We start from the raw sequence: 17,908 nt of genomic DNA on the forward strand, positions 1-17,908 counted from the left end.
AAAGGGGAATGGGGGTACACTTTATGCCCATCTTTTGAAATTATTGTGATCTAGACAGTTACTTTATATTATATTTTAAAATTTTGAAAAAAATATTTATTGGTTTTAAAGAATTATTCTACCGGATTCCGTATATGTTTTTAATTTTTCAGTTAAATTGAACAATAAAATTTAAGTCTCGGTAGCAGAAGTCACTTTCCCTAGTAAACATCGTATTCAATATTTCCAGATCCAGGACTTTACTGACACATCAGTAGCTCTTTAAAAATTATTTTGAGAGTAGAAGTCAGCCGCAATGAATGAAAATTGCGTTTATTATTTTTTTGTGGTGGTCATAAAGTCGGTAGTACACTAAATATGTACCTCCACTCCTTTTCCGACCTGGTTCAGCAGTAGTAATCTAATTTTAAAATAAACTGCCTTTTTATTTGAAAATCGGTAATACACGTTAATGAGAGAGCATTTCTATTGCCAAAAAAGTGCTAAAAGGTATTTTCAAGATCTGGACCCTACTTACCCATCAGTATCTCCTTAAAAAGTATGTCGTTAATATAATTCAACAACAATTAACGAATTTATTTTAAAAAAAAAATGTGGATGGGCTTAAAGTAACCCCTTCTCCCCCTGCGACAATAAGCGTTATGGAAAATTACTTGTTACTGCAAGGGTTAGCTGTACACCTCTTACCCAATACCATTTATTCAGGCTCCATGATATTATATCTATATGTTCATGAATGTAAATAATACAATTCTTGTATACAGAAGTAGTTCTTCAAATGAAATTCCTTATATTGAGTCACTATCACACTATTTTCTTAGGTTAAGTATCCCCACTTATACTTTTTATGCGAAATGGGGTAGCTTTATATTTGTATTTTTCATAACAGTGGTACTGTACTTAATAAATGACATATGATCAGTATTGGCTGTTCGTACTGAGCTCTTGTTATAAGTCTCAACTCACGCAAGGTTTGATTGTCGTGCGTTAAACTTTAAGTTTGTTGTCTTTCAAGATCCATTGTCATCGTACAGGAATTCCTCCTCAATCATATTTAAATCTTACAGTATGAGTAAGTTGCCAACCCCAGATCACATCGCTATCGTACACATATAGGTGCCAACACTTCACTCACAACAGTGTGTGGTAGGGACTTTATAACTCATATTTTCGTATCCTGCAATTTTTCCCTTGAGTTTTATTGACTCATTCGTGTTGTTTATCTTGTATTTTAGTTATGCAATTTAAAAGACAATTATACAGGTTTTAATCACATTTTGATTTCTTGGAGTTTTCTTACAGAAATACTGACGTCACTGTACTGTCTTGTGTCCTTGATGCTTGATCGTGACAAAGGATGTGACATACGTACATATTCTTGTTACTGGTTTTAGGTCTTGTACTTGTTTGGTATTGAGTTAATTGTGAATTTCATTTCACCTGTCTACAACGCGGCATTGTAATTTTACTTGTAAGTGTAATTGTTTTAGCCATGGCATTGTCATTATTGCTGATGATTCATTCGATACCTACTCAGTAGTTTTCACGTCCTTCGATCATTATAACTTCAGTCTGCTCTCTGTAAAAGTTGTGTTTTTTGGTAAATTCATAATTTCGAAGACTGTATTCTAGTCAACATATTCAGATTTTCTTCTAAATCTATATATGATGTAAACGTAGGCCAAGTCGTAGTATCAGTATTGCACTGCTTGTTCCTACATTCTCAGGAGTCCAAACTGATTTTCCATGAGTTTGGCTTCTACCAGACGCTACATACTTTAGTACATAATTTTATCTTATATCTTCATCCACATGTACATGTCTACTCTGCAATTCATACTTAAGTGCTTGGCACAGGGTTCAACAAACACTCTTGAATAGCACATGGTAAAAATGCTCTTATATTGTTAGGATAGTAATTTCCCCCTATATAGAGGGGAGTCATCAAACTATTTTCGCATTAGGAGGAGAAAGTAAGGTGACTGAAATTTCGTGAAAAGATCTCGCCATAAGGAGAAATGCCTTTATTTACTGATTGCCATCACTACTCCCATATAAACTCCGTGACGTTTTCTCCATTGTTTCGTGATAATACAAAACGGGCCGTCTTTCACCGAACTTTTTTGACGTGCTCCAGACAGAATGGCTTCGGTGACCTCAGCACATAGTTCAAGTGGCCGTCACTCAGTCGGCTCTGCAATCACCAAAGCCCAAGAGGTCAATGCCAGGAATTCCAAAAATATCCATGATGGGGATGGTTGGAAATTTAAAAATATCCAGAATGATGGCGGCAAGAAATTTTTTAAGAAAATAAAAATATATTAAAATATCCAAATTGGCAAAGTTAGTCCAGTTATGTTTTGCAACCCCACTGATAGTACAATCCAAGATAGCATCTTTTTCAGAAGTATCTGAACAATCTGAATTATAGCGACAGGTTCGAAAGTATCTGAATGACCTGAATTACTTATTAAAAATATGTAAAGATAATGGCGGAACTGCAGTATTTCCACGTTAAAAATGTAAGTATCACATGAATTCCTTAAAATGGCACGTTGTTCAAAAGTATCCCAATGATCTGAATTTGGTTAAACAGCACTCATCAACGTGTATAATTCGATATCGTACCACGCTTGGTGTAAGTCACAATGGAGTCTCCAAATTGTATATTTCCACACTCAAATTGCATGTATTATTTATGAAGAATACATAAGCACACAAGTGTCACACTATTAATTCCACATCGAAAACGTATCTCAAAACAATATTTCATCAAAACACAGACACACACACACGCACACACACACACACACACACACACACACACACACACACACACACACACTCACACACGCACAACGTTTGTTACAACGTCATTTGCATGTATAAAACACATAAAGAGTGTAACTTGTAGAGTAACTCTATGTCTGAAGTATTTGTCAAAAATACGTAAGCAACACAATTTTACTGTCAAGTGTGGCAATTTTTTCACGTTTAGAATGTCAGCAAAATATATAAAGGCTGTAACTTGCTGTATTTCTACACTTGACCGTTTTACAACTGTATAAAATGCATCTGTTCTGCAGGAAGGTGTCATTTTATCTTAGGCCTGAATGGGACTGCACAAAAATGAGCTTGACCAAACACCATTTAGAACTGAAGAAGGCATTATATCACTTAAACTACGTATTTTAGCAGTACACAATGTTAACTTCCTACGTCAAGAATCGTTGGCAAGATGGCGATGCTAATGCAGGTAGTTAAAAATTGCTCCATAATGTATGATTATTTTGTCTCGATCAAGTGCGTGATTTGTGACGAAATTGTGACAGATGGTACTAGACTATACCCTTAGTCCATAAATGTTGTCATTCATATTGTTTGTCATGGATAGCGGAGCAAAAACATTGTGACTGTGGTATGGAATGCGATGGTTATGTTGGAGCAATGATCATGTACAACGCAAGGATAGAAGCTAATATAGTGGAGGAACTTTCTAAAGAACTAGATGTCTCAAAAAGTACGGCAAAACACTTGAAGAGGTGGTGCGAAATACGAGAAAATCGTCTCAAAATTTATGTCAAAAACAAGAATTCACAAGTGCGAGGCAGAAAAGTAGTGCTCAATGTAGCTATATTCCTTTAACACTAAGCAACAAGTTAGGAGCATTTAATAATCTCATCGAAAATGATAAATGTACTAAACCTGTAACGTCAAATGGCTCTACTAAAAATCCTTACATCTCAAAGAACTATGGCAAACCGTGTATACAAGGAATAGTGAATAGGTATGCTAAGTGCAAACAGGACACGCGGAGGAAGAAAACTGGAACTAATATCTTTGCAGACAATCATGGGAGAGAAAATGCGAAGTTTATGAATAATATTCAGTCAAAGTTTAAGGTAACGAGTGTAATTAAGCCAGGTGCGCCGTTGCGTGAAGTATTTAAGGAGTGTAATAAAACAATGAAAAACGGTAGTCATTGCGTTCTGATCGGCAGAGAAAATGACGTGTACCACAATGAAATTCAGGATGCGACGACAGCTTTAACACACATCAGTTGTTAGAAACCTCAAGTGGAATTCTATGTCGTCAGAATTCCTAGAAGATACGAGCTAATAGAAAATTCTTCTGTGATCACTGAGATTAAAGACTATTTGAAAATACATGCAGAGGTAGTTCCAGTGCAATATATATAGAAGTGACAGTCGATAAAAGACAGGACTTCACAAGACACGGTCTTCATAGGAATGCAAAAGGGAAAAACGTCATATGCTCTGAGATAATTGCTGCTATCAAAGAGTTAAGGGGAGCAGTGCAACCTCCAATCCCTCTGCCAGCAAACCATGTTTATAAATCATCATCTGATGCCATAGTGGATATACCATCAACATCACTAACTGCTAAACCAATAATAACAGCTGCACCAATAACAACAGCAGAACCACCAGCAGCTGTACCAACAACGAGAGAAGAATCGTCAGCAGCTGTACCAACAAGAGTGAGAAGGTAACAAATGAGGGTTGCTATGTTCCAACTAACAACCTGCAACTACTTTTCACAGTCACCCAAACTTCACAGAGTGGTAGGGTACTGCCTTCATGCGGAGTACAAAAAATTTTGCTGATTAAGCTAACTTACGCTGTTGTATCACTGCACCACTCAATAGTTTTGAGAGTTGTGGGTGGGGGTGGAGGGGGGTAATTATAATCAATATGATCTAGGGGTAATGGCAATTAGTCTGTCAACTGATCATCATTGTTTCACCCAATAGTATTTGGGGTAATGACTGCCACCATACCAGCTGACCATCATTGCCCTAATAGTATATGGGGGTGATGATAGTTATCTTGTAAATTGAAGATAATTGCCCCCCCCCCCAAAATAGGATCTACGTTATTGGCAGTAACCCAGTAAAAGTAGACCGCCTCCAAGTGGTACACCCCGGGCAATGCCGAAAGGTAGCTAAAAGTCTACTACTATCGTGGCGCTGCACTATGAGTGTGAACTCATCTCGCAGCTTAAAAGTGCAAATGGAAGCAAACAATAAAATGAATGGGTCTTCTCAAAACCCAATGACAAGAGACCTCGGCCCATCAGTCCGAGTACTGCAAATTAACATAGAAGGTATAAGTAAGACTAAATGCGATATCCTCTCAAGACTAGCACGGGATAGCAATATACATGTCATACTGGTCCAAGAAACACATGTAAACCACGAGGCAGATCCATGAAAAGAGGTCTCATAAGTGGATACACCATTGCTGGAGCTATGGATCTGCTACAACGTGCGTAGTGACATTGATAACTGGGCTCCAATAAAAATAAGTTCTTCGGATAACATATTTCTAATAGAAACACTAGTAAGTAACCTCACAATAGTCAATGTATATAAGTCTCATAACATCCAATGGCCAAAAGAAGCACTCCCTGAAAAAAAATACCGTACCCTCTTAATGGGCGATTTCAATAGCCACCACAGTTTATTGGGCTATAGTGAAAACGATGATAATGGTCAAGCCCTACTTGAGTGGGCAGATATTGAAGACCTGCAACTAATATATGATGCTAAAGAGAGACACACCTTCTGGTCAGCTAGAAGGCAACGCGGTTTCAACCCAGATCTGTGCTTTGTTAGTAGAGACCACAAGGGTAAAGGTTACCCATGAAGCAGGAAAGTATTAACTAACTTCCCACACAGCCAGCATAGACCTGTCATTGTCCACATTGGAATACAAGTGCCTCTTATAAAATCAGCTCCAAAACCAAGATGGAATTTTGAAAAGGCTGATTGGGAGTCATACGCAAAACGTGCCCATGCCACTTTACGGTGGATAAAGCCAATCATTAACAACTATGAACGATGTAGTAAAGCTCTTATTGCATCAGCTAAGAAAACTATACCACGCGGTTTCAGGAAAGAATATACACCTGCCTGGAATGAAACAACTGAACGCCTCTATAACGAGTTCAAAGAATCGGGAGACAGGGAAGTGGCAGAGGAACTTATCGAGTCACTTGACAGCGCCCGAAGTTACATTGTTTCATTTAAACAACCAACAGGCAACCTGATCCCTTGACGTTACCTTTGCTGGTAGAAAGTTAAAGCATAACCCAAACCCAAAATATCTTGGTATTAAATTGGATAGATCGCTTACATTCAAACCAAACCTAATAGATACTGCTGCCAAGATACGTACAAGAAATAATATTATTAAAAAGCTCGCCAATACTAGCTGGGGAGCTGATGTACATAATCTGAAGATTTCTTCTGTAGCGCTGGTATACTCTGTTGCGGAATATTGCAGCCCTGTTTGGCTTAACAGCAGCCACACGTCTAAAGTGGATACTCAACTAAACAATACCATGAGAACCATAAGTGGGACCATTAAATCCACCCCACTAACTTGGCTTCCTGCTCTGCAGTATGGCTCCACCACATCTTACGCGGCAAACCGCCTTAGTTAATGAATGGCGTAAAATCTTCTCCAATACCAACCTTCCAATCCATCAGGACATTGCCCCAAATTTTTCCCGACTAAGATCTAGAAGACCACCATGGAGAACAGCTCAAAACCTTATGGTTACGTCTTATGATGCTATGGATTCATGGAAAAATGAATGGTCTCAGACCGGACTATCCAAGAACTGCAATGAAATATCACTTGGTGGAAACCTACCTGGTACAGACCTGCCAAGAAGAACTTGGGTTATACTCAAGAGACTCAGAACTGGTCATGGCAGAAGTGGCGAGGTGCTCTGTAGATGGGGCATACGAGATTCACCACAGTGCGATTGTGGACATCCAGAGCAAACGATCCAGCACGTCATTCAGGAATACCCTAAACGTGCGTTTAAAGGACCCATTCGAGAACTTTATGCAGCCTCCCCTGCAGCCGTCGAGTGGATGAAAAACCTAGACATAGAACTTTAAAGAGACTCCATATATTCCATATATGTGATTGCTGAATGACCTTATAGCAACAATTTCTATATGATAATTTTATCTTATCTATGACAAGATACCTTATTGTAACAACCTGTGTATGCCTACTTTATCCTTAATTGAATGTCCATAAGACGAGACATGATTTATGTGTTATAATGTATGTTGATTTTATCTTTATCTGTCTGTATGTACTTAAACATGAAACCATTTGTACTTGAAAACCACATACGCTAAATAATAATAAAACCCATTCAACAGACAGTCTTTGCTCCAGTTGCGTTTGGGGTAATGGTGGTCACCCATTCAACTGACCATCATTACCCTGTACTAGTATCCAGGATAGTGGCAGTCACAATACTAACTGACAAATATTGCCTCAATAGTGTCTGGGGTAATGGCAATCAAACGGTCAGCTAGCCATCATTTCACCACCCAGTAATATCTTGGGATAATGATAATACTGACCATATCAAGTGAACATTATTGCCCCAATAATATCCTGGATAATGGCAGTCACCAAACCAATGGACGATTATTCCCCACCCCCGTCCCACAATATGAAATAGGGCAAAGGCAGCCAAACTATAAACTGACCATCACTGCCCCACCCAATAGTGTCTGTTTAATGGCATTCAGGGTATCGAATGACCGTCATTTCCCCCAGGACTATCCAGCATAACGGTAGTCACCCAGGAAACTGAACATCATTGTCCTACCCAATAATGTCTGGTGTAATGGCGGTCACCATATATCAACTGACCATCATTGCCCCAATTGTTTTGCTGAAATGGCAGTCATCCTGTCAACTGACCATAACTGCCTCACCCAATGGTATCTATGGGAAGTGTGTTCTCCACATCAACTGACCATTATTGCCTGAATAGTATCTGCAGTAACCGCAGTTAATTTATCAGCAGAAGACCATTGACCAAGTAGTATCTGGGATAACAGTAGTTGCCATGAAGAGGGGTAATAGCAGTCAATGAGTTTCTGTAATGTGGTGACCTGGGACAGTTTGTTACAATTTTGCTATAACAGAGGTAATTTCCCACAGTTGTGCTGCGACGTAACAATGTATGAAGGTCAAAATGTCATGTAGTCTCCACTGTGCATTATCAGTAGAAGATGGAAATGTTTTTTCCGCAATATAGCGTTAATACCCAAGGAAAGAGTCACGATAATGTTTGAGTGTCTGTAAAAAGTAGTTGCAAATGTGTAGTTGAAAGTATAGCAACTCTCCTTTCTTATCTGTATAGAAGGGTTTTGCTAATGTTCAGTCTGCTGTTTCGTTAGAATGTCATGTAGTCTCTACTGTGTGGTTACAATAAGATAGCATCATTGAAAGACAATTTTTTACTGCAAGACAAAGCTAATAAACTAACAAGGGGAACATTACAATATTTGGCTGACTTTGATACATTTTTTAGCCGAACTGAGATGGCTTTTGACAAATAATACGGACAATTTAGACATGGAAATAACGTTGTTCACCTTGATACGAGCCTAAGTTATCAGTATCGCCAATGTGTAAGTCATGTAACTTTTGACAATTTAGATTTGGAAATACTTCATGTGAGAGTTAATTGTGCCTTGCAAAGAGTGGGACAATAATGGAATTATGCTTGTTGACCAACTTGTAAGTTACATTAGTGATGCTAATAAGCTGCAGTAGTGCCACTTGTTTTCGTACAAATAACGACAATAGTGCCACGAGTATTTTGTACTCGAAATCTTTATATATTTGGATAAATGATACGAACAGTTTTATTTTGGTGCAACGATCGAATATTCGTTCACAGTCAGAGATGAGTAATTAAACTTTCATGTTATGATAAGTAACAAGCATGCAGATTGTAATCGAATCATGTGTTTTGGTAAATAATTTCCCACCATCACCAACCGGGATGCCTTTAAATTTCCCACCAAGGCCATCTTGGATATTTTTGAATTTCACATCATCGTCAAGTTGGATTTCAACGCCTGCAGCGCCGAACGCATGAACTGTGCACTGGAGTCACCATAGCCGTTCTAATGCTCTGTCAGTCTTGTCTAGGAAGGTTTCCATACTGCTTAGGAATAAAAGGACAGGTGAGCGTTGTATAGGTAGTCTCTTTAATAGATTTGTTGCACCTGTTAAGTGTTCTGCCAGTAAAACACAGTCTTTGGTTCGCTTTCCCAACGTTTTCTACGTGTTGGCTCCAGTTTGAGGGACCGATGATCTAGCAGTTTGGTCCCTCTCCCCCCCTCCCCTCTTTTAAACTAACCTCAATCCCCTTCCAGTTTGAGCTATTGTTAATTACCTTCAGGAAAATACCGAAGACTTCCGTAATGCATGCAGTGATGTATGCCACGTACTTAACGTGTCAGGGCTGGAGGAAAACAGTACTACTGATGTGGCCATTGCGTTCTGTATACATGGAACTAAGCTCTTAGGAAATAAAGAACCTTGAGCAGTTCATACTAGCCACCACCTGTATAAGCGATATCCGTAAGGAGTAGGTGGGTATGCTAATAAGTAGTTTGAAGGTAAAAGGAGACAGGTTATCACAACATGTTGTTGTTATAATGTGATAAAGTGTGCATACTTAGAAACTGACTTAAACTGGTGGCCTTTCATGTCGAAGATACTGTTAATAGGTGGAAGACTTACGGATTATTCCACCACAAAAGGAAACTGACCTCTGTTAAAAGTCGTTCTCTAGTCGTTACCTCTTCTACTATCTCTTCCTTAAGGGAACTGAGTGAAACTTATTTTATCAGCTCGAGGCTGTTGTGGAGGTTTTACACGTCCCGGCGTTACTAGACTAACATTGGAGAGGGGAAAAGAACTGTCGAGCTTAATCTAACTATTCGAATCGTCCATTTCGTTCTACACACGAAATTTTGTACAGGGCATCATGCCTTATAATGCAATAATCGTATGACTAATCTCCTTGAAATCCTGTTTATTTTTCTACATTAGATTTGGAAGTTAAAGACAGCATGGTTTTATGTGTTTCTGATGCCCTGCCTATGGCACGAAGAAACCAAACGGCCTGAACCGTCGGCCTTGAATGCGTACCTATGAGTCTACACAGTCACAGAATTGCAGCAACGGCCAAAATAATTACAAAAAAAAAAATTACAAGCCATTATTTTGATAAGGGACAAACAGGGTACACAATAAAACGTTTATTTATTAATGTATTATGAGTGCGCCGGCCGGGGTGGCCGAGCGGTTCTAGGCGCTTCAGTCTGGAATCGCGCGACCGCTACGGTCGCTGGTTCGAATCCTGCCTCGGGCATGGATGTGTGTGATGTCCTTAGGTTAGTTAGGTTTAAGTAGTTCTAAGTTCTAGGGGACTGATGACCTCAGATGTTAAGTCCCATAGTGCTCACAGCCATTTGAACCATTTATTATGAGTGCTATCACATCTTCCTCGCATAGTGCATATGCTAGAAATTTAGCTCCGGTTTCCATTGACTTGCTCAAGACCTACCGATATATGCCATCATCTTTCGTCAACTTTATGGCCGCGATGAATATTATTTTTCCCACACCTCAATTCGATAATTCGAGTAATACTGCACTACAGAGCCCGAAACGTATCCGTAAGTTTGACAGTGAAGATAATTTATGACACTATCCCAAAGAACCGTATTACACCTTTTTATTAATTATGTGAGTGGTTCTTCCAATTTCGACCCGCTCGAATTGCAACTGTGAGGCATCAGGAATATGTATACATAAATGGCAATGCCACGGACTAGGGGTATGACAACTGCTACCTATAACAAAAAACGACTGAACTCCGTTAGCAGACTCAGAGGACCGTGCTGCGACGACCGGTCGCCGTGCTATCCCCCGTCAGTGACGTCATTTGAACGCTGAATGGAAGTGTGTGGGGTCAACAAACCGCTCCTCCGACCGTTGTCGGCTTTCCAAGCTTCGTAGCAGCACAAAGAATTGAACGTATCGGGAACTGAACCCAAGTTCTTTGCATGGTAGTCGGATGCACCGACCACTCAACTACGGAGGCGGACAAAATAAGACAAACCATCGGAAAAAAATCAGCTGTATTAATATCAAGAGCTCAGGTGTTAGTCCAATAGAAGAGAAGACTAAAAGACTGAAGTAATATAGAGAAGGACACAGAGCTGCACCGAGGTGACGAGGTGATCCTGCGCCCTTGCCAGAACTCCCAAAGCTACTCTTCCTCCTCCCCCCCCCCCCCCCCCATCCCTCGCCCTCCAATGAGACTGCCTTCCTGATATTGATTCCTCATAGTGTAGGGAAATTTCATAATCCAATAAACAGATGTCATAAAAATGAAGTGTTATTTAAATATATTACTTAACTGAACTATATTGTTATAAAATATCGCACACAGCAAATTAAATTTCCGTTGTAGCAAACAGAGTACAACCGTACAAACATTATAAAAGAACTGAAAATAAAACAAAATCTGTATTTTGTTGTCTGTGGCACTTACGATATTGGTTTCAGTGTGATGTATAATAAAGAACTGGCTTTATTTGCTCCACATAAATTATTAATAATACACACATTAATAATTAGAAACAAAAGAAAAATGGCTATAATTAAGATATGATAACATATCCCTTTCATGAAACTACGTGTATGTTATAAGCTGTGTAAATTAAGCTCACTGCTACCACATAAAAAATATTCGTGACAGACATCTGTCCGACAGTTTGTGATGCTACATCGCAAAATGACCCAGCAGAAATGACACTGTGACAACAGCGTCATTTACAGGTGCGGCTCAAGGAAAATGTTTTTTTCTCGTGGGCAGAAGATACGTACAGGAGGGGCAGGAGAACTCACGTAAATCTTCCAGTTAATTCTTTTTTTTGTTTTTTGTCAGTTTTGGGCTACGTCTGTGCCTGTGCCCTTGGCGGAGGCATATCTCGTCACACGCCCGGTAAGACCCTGGAAAGACTGTACAAAAGAAATAAACATGAGCACAATGGAAAGGGAAGAGGAAGTAGACGAACACGGAATGGGAGATGTGATATCGCGAGAGGAATTTTACAGAGCGCTGAACGACCTAAGTCGGAACAGGGCACCTGGAGCAGAATAAGTTCCATCAAAATTACGAGGGGTAGTCAAAGTTTCAGTTATCATCTCGAAAAAAGAAAAAAAAGTGATGTAATTACTTTTTTGCTTGTTTGCAGGTATACATGCCTGCCCCCCTCCCCCCCTCCCCCCATAACTGAGTGGTCAGCGCGGCGGTCTGTCACGCCAAGGGGCCCGGTTTCGATTCCCGGCTGGGTCGGAGATTTTCTCCGCTCAGGGACTGGGTGTTGTGTTGTCCTCATTATCAGTTCATCATCACCAGTGGAAGACAACGGGAAACCACCACTGGAATCACTTCCCTAACCGCTCATGCGGTGTACCTCTCTGACGAGGCTTACCCCATGACAAGGCCTGCCGTAAGCAGAACACGAAGTTTTTATACACGCTTACTGTCCTGGTACACATTGAGGTACAGTATCTGGGTCAAAGTACCGTAAGAAACCGATAGAGGATCTAAAACAAAATGGTACAATCCATTGATAAAGTGGAGTATCCTGCAGTAATTCGTGTCCTGCGTTTGAAGCGTAATAACACCGCTACAATGCATGCTGAGTTGGTGAAAGTGTGCGATAACGATTTACCATCACAGTATTAGATGGTGCAGTAACTTCCGATGGGGTTACATGCATCTGAATGATGAAGAACAAAGTGGCGATAAAACTCTCTGTTCACGAACGGGAGTTGCAAGATATCTGGAGGCTCCGAAGCCTGTATAAAGGCCTTTCACAATCGATGTGATCGTGGAAATAATGAAAAGCAGCCTGGATCAATTTTCAACATGGACCTATGCAGTACTCATCCACAGCGTGTAGGTGGTGGAGGAAGTCGTTTGTAATGGCCTGACACAGTTGCTCCATTTGCACTCCTGCCTCGGTTCAGCGGGATTTTTGAATGGGTCTGAACAGCTGCGCAACGCAGCCTCCCTTACGTCGGACATATGCGTTCCCCCTCCGTCCTCTTCGTCACACATGTGTCATGTTAGGGGGGTTTGTACTGAGATGTGTACACATACTTAGTCACCAAGCATTCAGACAAGTAGAGACTTGTTCTACATTTAGGAGGAATAACCACGAGTGACGCTTGATTAGACTTGCAGATGTCTGTGCATCCACACTGATGAAATATCAAAGCATGTCATATCTTGCCGAGTCAACATAAAATACATGTGCGTATCTCAGACAGTCTGGTACTTGTTGACGATGGACATGGACATTCAAGGAGTTACATTTGGCGGGAAGATTTTCATAAATAATGCACACAGTTTTTCGTTTCTTTAAATCAGGCTATGACACACACATTGTCAGCTTTTGTTTTTACAATGCAGTCGTAAGATCCAGTAGCTGACACCTCCTGTCGGGTTATAGCCGCATACATTGTCAGCTTCTTGTGTTAGAATACTATTTGAGATTCAATAGCTGACACCCACTGTCAGCACACTATATTTTTAGTTGTTTAATAGAACCAAGCATTCAAGGTAATGGTAGTCACCATGATCAGGGTAATGAAAGTATGTCAAAAATGGTTCACATGGCTTTGAGCACTATGGGACTTAATATCTGAGGTCATCAGTCCCCTAGAACTTAGAACTACTTATACCTAACTAACCTAAGGACATCACACACATCCATACTAGAGGCAGGATTCGAACCTGCGATCGTAGCGGTCGCGCGGGTCCAGACTGAAGCGCCTAGAACCGATCGGCCAAAGCGACCGGCGAAAGTCTGTCACTTCACCATCAATTCCTCAATAGTACCCACTGCACATTCACTACGTATGGCACAATTTATTATAGTTCGCTGTAAAATGGCGTTTATGGGATGAAGGGTCGTCTCGTATCCACTGTTTGACAGAATAAGTTGGCATTGTTAGCAGAATATAACAAACATTTTTACTCAAGATAAAATTTTCATTCTGGTATTGAGTGACTTCGAACGGTAGTTGAAGTTGGGTGGTTGAAAACATTCTTACCTATATGAAAGTGTACTACTAATATTCAGTATGCTATTTCATCAAAGTATCAAGTACTGTATGACACCATCAATCACTCTTCAACAAGTGCACTTTAACCTGTGAGTTAGATCAATAGTATCTACAAGTGATCTACGCGTGTTTTGAAAAATAAGACACTTTTTGATATTATTAAAGTGTAATACGAAGATCGAACTACTCTCTTTGTCAAATGCAAATTAAACTGTTAAGTTATATTAGTAGTGCCAATATGAAAGCTATGTGTATAACACAATATTTTATAGAACCTTTAAATTACTACAGTAGTGCCGTGTGTGCTTTGTTCTCAGAATCTTTACGTATTTTGATAAAAAATACAGACAATTTCAAGTTCATAGTGTTTGCATATAGTATTTGGTGAACTTCGAAATTATACTTGCGTTGCGTTACAAATGACCTGCGTCTGTTTTTAATCGAAATTTGGTAATTAATTTTGTCATGGTACAAAGAAAGAATTTTCCAGAGATAAAATTTTCCTCTGTGTGCAAGTTTGTCCATTATTGTCTTTGACCTTGTTTCGCTTACATATCATATTTGATTCATTTCGAAGTTGTACTTTCATGTTACTAAAATAAGCAGTTTAAGTGAAACAACACCTTAAAGAACTTATCAAAATGTACCATTTTTAATATCTTTGTTAAGCGTCGAAAAGTGTGATGTTGGTGGATAAACAAGATACCACACTATGTCCAAGATCAAAAGTATTAGAAAAAGTTACGTCTGTCAGTCAACAAAGCTGATTATATTATTCTTGTTGCATTATTTCCTTCCTCACTAAAGTTGGTTTTTTGTAACACAACCTCAGTTAGGCCTAAGATGAGGTGTTAACGATTGCTGCAGCATGTTATTTCAGCCACACATGAGCTCCGTAAAGTTATAGAACAATAATATAATACCTTTCACCTGATGGCGAGTATTCCACAGTAACGGAAATGGCGTGACAAACCCTTTAATGTGTTCAATGTACGATGCCTGAAAAAAATAAATAAATAAAAAAAAATAAAAAATAAAAAAAAACTGAAGCACCCAGAATGGGAGGAGAAAAAGAATGAAATTTCACAGATGTAGAGAGTACTTGATGTCGTTTCATTGATAACAAAATGCAGTCACAATCTACAAAGAACTTGGTAGTATGAACCTACATATTGGGTTAATGTTGCACGCCCTCTGCACTGGATGCATACACTGAGTCAGCTGAAAAGGAGTTGTATGCTTTCCTGAGGCAACCTGGCCCACAATTTTTATGACTGGTCCTTGATATCCTGAATACTACTATTGGGATGGAGTTGACGTCCAAGCTGCGTCCCCCTCCACACACACACACACACACACACACACACACACACACACACACAACACAACACAACACACACACACATGTTCTCTCTGGTACAAATCTGGGGACCGTCTGCCCGTGAGAGTACCTCAGTATCACTCAGACAGTACACAGACAAGTGAAATATGTAGATGTGCATTGTCCTATTGGCAAATGGCATCACGATACTGTCACACGAGAGTATTGTACCGCTGTGCCATCAAAGTTCTCTCTGTCACTACCAGAAGTGACCTGAAGTCACACCTGATAGCTTCCCACACCATGACGCCATGAGTAACACTGCTGTGCCTCTCCAAAACAATGGAAGAACAGGACACCTCCCTATGTAGCTGCCAGACTTGGAGACGATGGTGATCCAGAAAAGTGCAGAACCGCGATTCATCGTTGAACATACCGAGCGAGGTGGCGCTGTGGTTAGCACACTGGGCTCACATTCTGGAGGACGACGATTCAAATCTGCATCCGGTCATCCCGAATTAGGTTTTCCGTGATTTCCCTAAATCGCTTTAGGCAAATGCCGGGATGGTTCCTTTGAAAGGCAATGGCCGACTCCCTTCCCCGTACTTTCCTAATCCGATGTGACCGATGACCTCTCTGTTTGGTCCCCTCTCTCAAAATCATTCAACCAGCCATCGCTGATCACAACGCGATGCCATTTATCAGCTGCCCATTTTTCCCTGTCACAGTACCGCTCCAAACGCATCAATTTGCGTCGTCGTGTTAACAGCAGCCATGCATGCGAGGGTAATTAGCTAATAGGGTTGCTAATAGTCTCTGAACAACACTGCCGGGTGACACAGATTGTTGCAGGTAGTCCATTACTTGTTCTCGGATATCAGCGCAGATGTGAAAGGGGTTAAGATGTGCCTGGTATACAATATGGCGATTCTCTCTTGTCGACTGGAACCTTAACGAACAGTGTGTTTGCCTTAACGTTCTCGCACTCCAACTTCGGGCCATTGTCAGATTGGAATACCCCACAAATCTCGGATACTGCATGATTGGACCAACCACCCGCGTGGAGACCCACAGAGAAGCCCGTTTGAAACTCCACCAGGTGGTGATAACGCTGTCTCACACGACATCTGTGCGTGCTTCACAGTGATCGCTGAGCATCTGACGATGTTGACGTCCCTTCCCTACCAAGACTGGTAACAACACTGAACACGAAATACACTAATGAACAGTGGTGGCCGCTCTGGCCGACACAGAGAATTGCAACTATAATCATTTGCATACCCGACGATGGTGTATACGTGTACGAGGTTACATGGTCATCGGTCCATGTTTTCTGGGTGTTTCACTTTCTTTGTCAGACGGTATACATAAACGATTTATGATTTTTCCCTGACGATGCTGCTGTTGTCTACAAGAATGAATCGTCGTTGTATAATTATAAGGAGTTGCAGACAGATTTGGACAAAAGTTTCACTTGATATAACGGATCGCAGCTCTTTAAATATGGGAAAAATGTCAGGTAATGTCTATAGCAAATAGAAGAAAACCAAATGTAGCTGACTACAAGATTAGCGGTGAACGTCCAAAGCACATCACATCATATATATGTTTAGGGTTATACTAAGTAGCGATATGAAGTAGGACGAACACGTGAAATCACTATTTGGCAAGATAAGTGAAAGACTTAGATTTATTGGAAGGCTTGTGGGAAAATACATTAGTGAAGGAGATCAGATTGTAAGGCGTGTGTCACAACTCTCCATTACATTGATTAAATATTTCACTGAGTATCGAAAACAATAAAGGCAACTTAATGCTATTCTTTGAATTGCTAAGATTGGAAATAAATAAGCACTCAGATATCGATAGTAACAATCTGAGGGCGCAACATACGAGCGCGATTCTAAGCATTGTTGTGAGACGATTCAGTACTGTTTATCGAGAGTTCGGAGACAGAAAACGTATCACGCTGCCCTCATGTCGGTGATGGCAGATCTTACCACACTCAAGGCCTGATTTTATTTATATGGCCAGGAGAGATTTAGATAGCTTAACTACGCTTGAAGATAAGATTCAAGGTAAAATTCGCAAGCATAGCGTAAATCGTAGTTGCAGGGTTATATTCGCGATTGTTAGTCCGACTTTGCAATAATCCCATGTTTTTCTTGTCAGTTAAATAATAAATATGCTGTGGTTATTAATTTTAATGTATTTTTGAAATTGAAATAATTTGTGAATCCGGCCCTCAGCCACTATTGATCATTATAAAGTCATTGTCAGGCATTTAGCCATTATTAATACGTGTCAAACTATTATAGGTCATGACGATTTCTGAAGTTTTTAAATAGACTTAATTTATGAAATGTCTTCTCACAAGTTATTTAGTAGTCAACGGGACCCAAGCAAACTAATTTTTATTGAAGTCATTCTTAGTAACAATAAGCTTTAGCCGCTGCTGCGAATTGCTGTAAACCACTTGGAAAAAGGCAGTCATCTAAAGAGGCGAGTGCAAAACTTAGGGCCAAAACAGAGACACTGACACACCACAACATGTCTTGTGCTCTAATTCAGTATATTC

General features: G+C 40.1%; 1 protein-coding gene across 3 annotated transcripts in view; it reads right to left on the minus strand.

The window, feature by feature from the left end:
• LOC126480858 (proton-coupled amino acid transporter-like protein CG1139) overlaps positions 1-17,908 on the minus strand; it is a 274,379-nt gene that overhangs the window by 237,007 nt on the left and 19,464 nt on the right. The window contains exon 1 of one of the 3 annotated variants that reach the window (XM_050104230.1): positions 14,933-14,951. The exons of the other annotated variants lie outside the window; for them this stretch is intronic. The gene's annotated coding sequence lies outside the window, so the exon portion shown is untranslated. Of the gene's footprint in view, positions 1-14,932; positions 14,952-17,908 lie in introns of those variants that run through there. 3 annotated transcript variants of the gene reach the window in all.

Source organism: Schistocerca serialis, chromosome 5 (assembly GCF_023864345.2).
Source record: "Schistocerca serialis cubense isolate TAMUIC-IGC-003099 chromosome 5, iqSchSeri2.2, whole genome shotgun sequence".
In the NCBI taxonomy this organism is placed as follows: Eukaryota; Metazoa; Arthropoda; class Insecta; order Orthoptera; family Acrididae; genus Schistocerca; species Schistocerca serialis.